This window comes from Arachis hypogaea, chromosome 19 (assembly GCF_003086295.3).
Source record: "Arachis hypogaea cultivar Tifrunner chromosome 19, arahy.Tifrunner.gnm2.J5K5, whole genome shotgun sequence".
Lineage (NCBI taxonomy): Eukaryota > Viridiplantae > Streptophyta > Magnoliopsida > Fabales > Fabaceae > Arachis > Arachis hypogaea.
Window position 1 is genome coordinate 17,208,273 of NC_092054.1, and position 7,506 is coordinate 17,215,778.

Consider the following 7,506-nt stretch of genomic DNA (forward strand, 5'->3'; position numbering starts at 1 on the left):
TATAGCTTGTTATTAACATTTATTAAAAAAACTTACTGTTTAGTTGTTTTATGTTTTTTGGGTATTATTTGGGGCTATGATAGATGTACTAATCCTAAATGGGCATATGGTGCTTTGGCAAAGTAATATATGTTTTTTCAAATTTTGTAGTTTTTGTATTCGTAGCTAGGGGTGTGCATGGTTCAGTTTTTCTCTAAACTGAACTGAAACTGCACTAAACCATTTTAAATGGTTTAGAAACTGAACCAAACTGCTTTGTCACATAAGAAACTGGTTTTAAACCAGTTTATAATACAGTGCACCAGTTTAAACCAGTTCATAAAAAAAACTGGTTTTAATTTAAAAAACTAGTTTAAACTGGTTTATAGGCTAAAACTAGTTTTCACACCCTCTCTCTCCCTCAAAAAAACCAGTTTAAACTGGTTTATAGGCTAAAACTAGTTTTTACACCCTCTCTCTCCCTTTCCTCTCTCTCTCCTCTCTCTCTCCTTCCCCTCTCTCTCCCCTTTTCTCTCCCTTCCCCTCTCTCTCTCTCTCCCCTACCCTCCCCCTCTATCTCTCTCTCTCTCTCCCCCCTTTCTCACTCTCTCTCTCCTCTCTCTCTCTCCCCTTCCCCTCTCTCCCTCCTCTTTCTCTCTTCTTCCCCTCTTTCTTTCTCTTTCTCTCTCTCTCTCTCTCTCTCTCTCTCTCTCTCCCCCCTTTCCCACTCTCTCTCTCCTCTCTCTCCCCCTCCCTTTCCCACACTCTCTCTCCCCCATTTCCCACTCTCTCTCTCTCTCTCCCCTTCCCCTCTCTCCCTCCTCTTTCTCTCATCTTCCCCTCTTTCTCCCCCTTCCTTTCTCTCTCTCTCCCCCCTTTCCCACTCTCTCTCCTCCTCTTTCTCCCCCTTCCTCTCTCTCTCTCTCTCTCTCTCTCTCCCTTCTCCTCTCTCTCTATCTCTCTCTCTCTCTCCCCTCCCTTTCCCACTCTCTCTCTCCTCTCTCTCTCTCCCTCCTCTTTCTCTCCCCTTTCCCTCTTTCTCCCCCTTCCTTTCTCTCTCTCTCCCTTCTCCCCTCTCTCTCTCTCCCCCTCTTTCTCCCCCTTCCTCTCTCTCTCCCTCCTCTTTCTCTCCCCTTCCCATCTCTCACCCCCTTCCCCTCTCTCTCCCCCTTCCTTTTTCTTTCTCCCCCTTCCACTCTCTCTCTCCCCCTCTCTCTCTCCCTTCTACTTTCTCTCTCTCTCTCTCCCCTCTCTCTCTCTAAATCAAAAGTTGAAAGAATCATAAAATATTTACATACTAGTAAACTAAAGCATAGTCTTACTTTTTGTTCAATGACAACATTCAAAATATGATATAATATGACACTAACCTAAATGAAGTTAAAATAAACTAATTCAAATCTAACACAAATACACAATTTTGGCCCATTACAAAATTCTAATCATCTTCAAGAGAATCAAGCGTGCCGACATTTCTTGAAGAATTTCTCCCTACATAGAAAAAAATATCTCATTAATTATCGAAAACTAACAATTAGTAACAAACAAGCAATAAGAAAAAAAAGTATATTACCGTGTTCAGCTTTTTCAATCTCTTCAAAATTTTCAATTAGTCCAAAAGGGTCATCTATTACCCAATCTTGAGTGCATACAAGAGCTTCCACCATATATGGTGTCAAGGAGCTCCGATAAGGGTCAATAATCCTTCCTCCTGTACTAAACGCACTCTCAGAAGCAACTGTAGAAACCGGTATGGCTAAAACTTCTCGAGTCATACGTGCAAGAATAGGAAATCGGGTTGAATTTCCCTTCTACCAACCCAAAATATCCAACTCTGCCGACTTGTTTCTAGGCTCACAATCTTCTTTCAGATATCTGTCAAGTTCAGATTTAGCATCTGAATCACGTCCAGTTGATTGCAAATAAATATTCAGGATATCATCTTCATCCTCTTCATTGATCATTGCATCTTGATTACTTTGAGATTCATCTTCTTTGCCTTGGTAGTGATTATAAAGGGAATTCAAGCAAGTAAATAATTTTGACTTGAGTTCTCCTCCCTTTTCAACACCAAATGACTCATCCAAAATCTAATTTACAAAATCCAACTTGTGACATGGATCAAGCACAATTGCAATTAACAACAACATGTTAATGACATTTGGAGTTCCCCAATACTTATCATATTTCCTTTGCATCTTGGACGCCATTAATCTTATGCTCAAATCAGTATTTTCACAATGCAACTTGATTTTTCTTCCGATGCTAAAGACTTCTTTCATATATTTATTACTAGTGTCATACAAACTCCCAGAAATGCGCAATGTAGCATCATAGAATATTTTCAAGAATGGTAAAATTGACTCTGCATAAATCCAATCATCATTTGTAGGCACACCATAAGATTTGCTCATCTCATTAATATATTTATCATCTTGCAACTCAAGCAAATCAAACGCTGCTCGAAGCTTCAATGCTGCCTCCAACATTAAATATGTCGAATTCCACCGAGTTTCGACATCCAAAGAAACAAGCCCTTTATAATTGATGCTCTCCCGCTCAATGCATGCTTTGAAGCTTTCACATCTCATAGGAGATGACTTGACATATTTGACTGCATTGCGAATTCTTGTAATTGAATCATCAATCTCTTTCAAGCCATCTTTCACTATCAAATTTAGGATATGAGCACAACAACGCATATGAAGATAGTCCCCCTTTAAAACAAGACTATTCCATGCATTTAATCTCTTTTTCAAGTATAAAATTGCACCATCATTAGAAGTTGCGTTATCAACCGTTACAGTAATAACTTGATGCAATTTCCAAGCATCCAAACAACCTTCAATAGCTCTACCAAGTACCTCTCCTGAATGACCCTCAACCCGACAAAAATTCAATATCTTCTTTTGCAACTTCCAATCATTATCAATAAAGTGTGCCGTTAGAGACATATAAGTCAAATTTTGACTCGATGTCGTCCAAGTGTCAGTTGTAAGGCACACTTTTTGACAATGATGAGAGAGATAACTTTGTAACTTCATTTTCTCTGTTTCATAAAAAGAAAGTATATCACGGGCCAATGTAGTATGCGAAGGGATTTTAAACTTAGGTTGCATGCTATGCAAGAGCCTTCGAAACACATTTCTTTCTACAAATCGGAAAGGTAGCTCTTCAGTCACAAACATCTCAGTAAGGATACTTCGAGTTACTGCTTGGTCAAACTTTGTAACACTTGGTGAGGATATAAGACCACTTGTTCCCCCTTCTATCCTTTGTCTCTTGCTCTGTTCGTTGTTCGATTCAAAACATCGCTTCCAATGTTGCCGCATAGCACTTGTTCCCCCCGCATATTTTATTTGACCATTGCAGTTTTTACATCTTGCATACTTCTCTATCCCTTCGATTGGAATGAAATATTCCCATATCTTTGATCGATTCTTACGCCCAGAAGATCCACTAGGTTGAGGAGGTAATGAGGGATGAGCAGGAGAAACAGCAGGATTTGAATGCTCCTCTCTCTCAGACATCTTTGGCAGCCCAATGTGTTGAATAATAAATTTGTTGTATGTATTCCTGTCCGTTGAACATAATTAAGATTCTCAATTTAATAATAAAATTCATTTTCTATATATATATATATATTTGTTTTACAATAACTACATCTAGCATATAGTTTTACCATGGTACCTTAAGCAAAAATACAGAGACAGAAAATTCCTTTCTTTACTTCTTGAAAATTGCTACAATAGAGAAACGAAACAAACTATGGCTGGTCCTTTATTTTTCAACAAAGTATATATGATAGTTGCATATTAGAAACAAAAGAACCATGTATCTAACTAAAGCTGCAAGTGTCTGAAATGCTAAAGTTAATGATACTCTGCATTTAAGTATCTAACACGGCAATTATATTTGCCTCAGGAACACACGAAATAATACAGCACTAGAAAGTGTTACACTAATCATAACTCATAAGCAACTCATCACACACATTAGGAGAAATACTTGAATATGATCAGCATATGTCACCTCCAAAAACATAACATGCAGAATACACATTATAGATACATTTTATTTAAGGTCAAAATGTAACAAAGCAATGCTGCCAATGGCTCAAGAGTTGCTAGCCTGAAAACAACATGATAATACAAATTAAAGCAATACCGTCAAAAGATAGGCAAACATACCTAACAATGAGCAAAATGCAACATATTCAATTTGTTGAAGATGAACTGGAATTTCATTTGTAATATCATGATGTATGATTGGAAAAAATGGTGGCCAATTCTTCTCCTCAATTACAATTCCGGCTGCAAAACAAAATGTAATGGAAGATTATTCCCCAAGCAAGAAACATGAGTTTAAGCTTCATAGAATTCTGAAGTGGCAACATTGCAACAATCAGATACAAGGACAAGGAAAATTATCTCCCCGCCCCAAAAAAAACTACAACGTTTACAATTAGACAACATACATATATACATGCATAGAAGACGTCATCTACCACTCACAAAAGATAAAACTACCAGAAGAGACAAAGATTAAATGTTGCATTTATGCTAAGAAATGACGTGAAAGTTATGAAATGTAATTTACCATAGTAGAATATCAAACCAGCAATGTGTCATGTTAATCATTCCAATAATAAACATCTCAGACTCTTTTTAAATGGTTGCTAGTGTTAGTACATCTCTATGTAATAAAAATTCTTAGTTTCTACTAAGAAAATACCAAGTTCATTAAACCAAGATGCTAAAATTAAATTGAGAAATCTAACTCACAAGCAATACATTCTGTTCTACAAAATAGTGAATATATTATGATCAGAATAGCAACAACAAAGGGGCATTAGGGCAATGTTGCAAGTGTCATGTGTTCTTATAATCAAGTTAATGGCAAACCAACTTGTGCAGACCCTGACCTTCTTAAAGGGGTTATTCGTGACAAGTGGAAATTAAATGGGTAGGTAAAATTAGGCAACATTTTCAGTTCTTTGTATTTTAATGCTGTCTTTATAGTAAATATGAACATGCTACATAATGTGACTGCAGATATATAGTTTCTGATTGTGACTCAGTAGATGTGTTTTTCAAAAATCAGCACTACACTAGGACTCCTGAAGAAGCTGCAGCCAAATCCATTCTAGCAGGTTAACACTTGTGACAATCGCTATTAAATTACATATTCATAGGAATCTCTTAGATTTAAATTGAATATCATAAAAATTAGAACACAACCAAAAATAGAACAAAACCAAAACCCTAAATAAAATATTAGAAGAACCAAAGAACAGCCTAATATCCAAAAATCAGAAACAAAAATAATTAGAAGGGGAAACAGAAATTAGAACAGCACCAAGAACAATTAATCATATAAAAATTAAATTAGAACAAATAATTTGAAGAGGGAAACAGAAATTACTTAAAGCTCCATTCCAAATGCAGGGTACGACGGAACCGACGACAGCAAGGAGACAGAAACTGAGCGAAGATGGCGACTGCGATGGGGCTAGATGGCTGAACAGAAACAACGGTGACTGCGCAAGGGACTGGCGCCTTGACGGATCCGGGCGGTGGAAGCTGTAGGGGGAGGACTGGACGGTGGCGCTGCGAACGGAAGGGAAGGCGTGCGCCGTGCAGGGCTGGACAGTGACGCTGGAACACCCCTACTGCCCGACGGAGAGTGGAGTGAAGTGAGGGCCGAGGGCGAATAGTTCGACGGCGGCGAATAGTTCGACGACGGTGACTCTGACGGTGGCAGCGGTCGGTTGGTTGCAACGGCAGAAGGGGAGAGACGAGAGAGGAGGTTGAAACGGCGAGATTAGGGTTTTTGAGTTTTTCAGATTTTTCAAACCAGTTTTGATTTGGAAGATTGAAGACTTGAAGTTACTGATGTCAATAAACCAGTTTTGTTTTGGTTTAAAACTAAACTGAACCATAAAACTGGTTTTTAATAAACTGGTTTTTATAAAAAATTATGGTTTCAGTTCAGTTTTTTATTTAAAAAAATTGGTTTATTTAAAACAGTTTCAATTCAATTTCAGTTCAGTTCAGTCAAACCAGTTTTTTTGCACACCCCTATTCGTAGCAACGGATTAGAAATGTGAAGTTTTGATGGATGACTGTTTATGTTGTTTTTTGAACTTAAATGTCATGAAAGCAGCAGATTGGTAGGTGGTGAAGAAGTCATTATAATCGTGCACACCTGTTATAAAGAACATTGGGTATTATATTTCATTTGATGTACTTAGTAATTTGTCAGTGTCCATATTTTAATTTATGTACTATTTAAATTCTATATTTTATTTTTACATACTAGTAATTTGTTAATGTCCATATTTTAATTCATGTACTATTTAAATTCTATATTTTATTTTTACATACTATTTTTATCTATATTTTAATGTGTATCAGTGAAGGAATAATTTTTACCGTTAATTGTCCGTTTTAGTACAATTTGTTTTAGGTGATAAATTTGAACCTTTTTATAAATAATGGCTGTTGTTATGGGTATAGGTAATGGCTGCTGTTATGGGCCTAAAAAATCATTGAACCGATATAGGCCCAAAAAATAAATTATTAATATGGGCCACTAGTAGAATAGACTATAAAACTTTACAATAATTTTTTTATATGTTTATACGTTAAAGATTTTTTGTACTGAAAAGTTACAAGTATTAATCACATTGAACATGTAATAAGAGATTTTTATAATAGATTCACACTAGTTTTATATATAGCTTGTTATCAACATTTATTAAAAAAACTTACTCTTTAGTTGTCTTATGTTTTTTGCGTATTATTTGGGGCTATGATAGATGTACTAATCCTAAATGGGCATATGGTGCTTTGGCAAAGTAATGCATGTTTTTTCAAATTTTGTAGTTCTTGTAATTTCTACCATATTGATTTTTATTAATTTAAGGGTGATTAGTTTTTGTAATTTTTGTTATTTTTAAATTTTAGAATTTTTACTCATTTTTTAACCTGTAGTAATTGGTTGATGAAATCATTAATAATTTTTTTTAACAAGCTATTGTGGATGGCATGATTCAATTCTTTGGATATTAAACGGATGACATTAATATCAAATTCAAGATTGAGGAAGCTAGAAATGTGAATCAAGCTAAGCAAGTGCAACATCCTCGCATATATAATTGCCACTATAGCTAGTTTAAGCTCAATATCCAAGTTTTTTCAAAACATAGAAAACTAAAAAAAAAATTATATGGCTAATGCGATAATTAAAATTAAACTCTTGCTTGCAGAAAACATCAGCATGTCTCTTACAATGCTGAAAAATTACTCATTAATTATTATACTTATCATTTTAACATTGTAAAAACAATACTACACTGTTAAAAACTCTATAGTTAGTTTGAAAAAAGAGAACCTCAAAATATAACTAAAGACATAATCATGTCAAGTAGTGCCAATGACAACTACATTTATACTAAGCTTTTCACATGAGATCCAACAACTTAGTGTGAGGTAGTTTGATGTCTCTAGGTTCACATACAGGTTT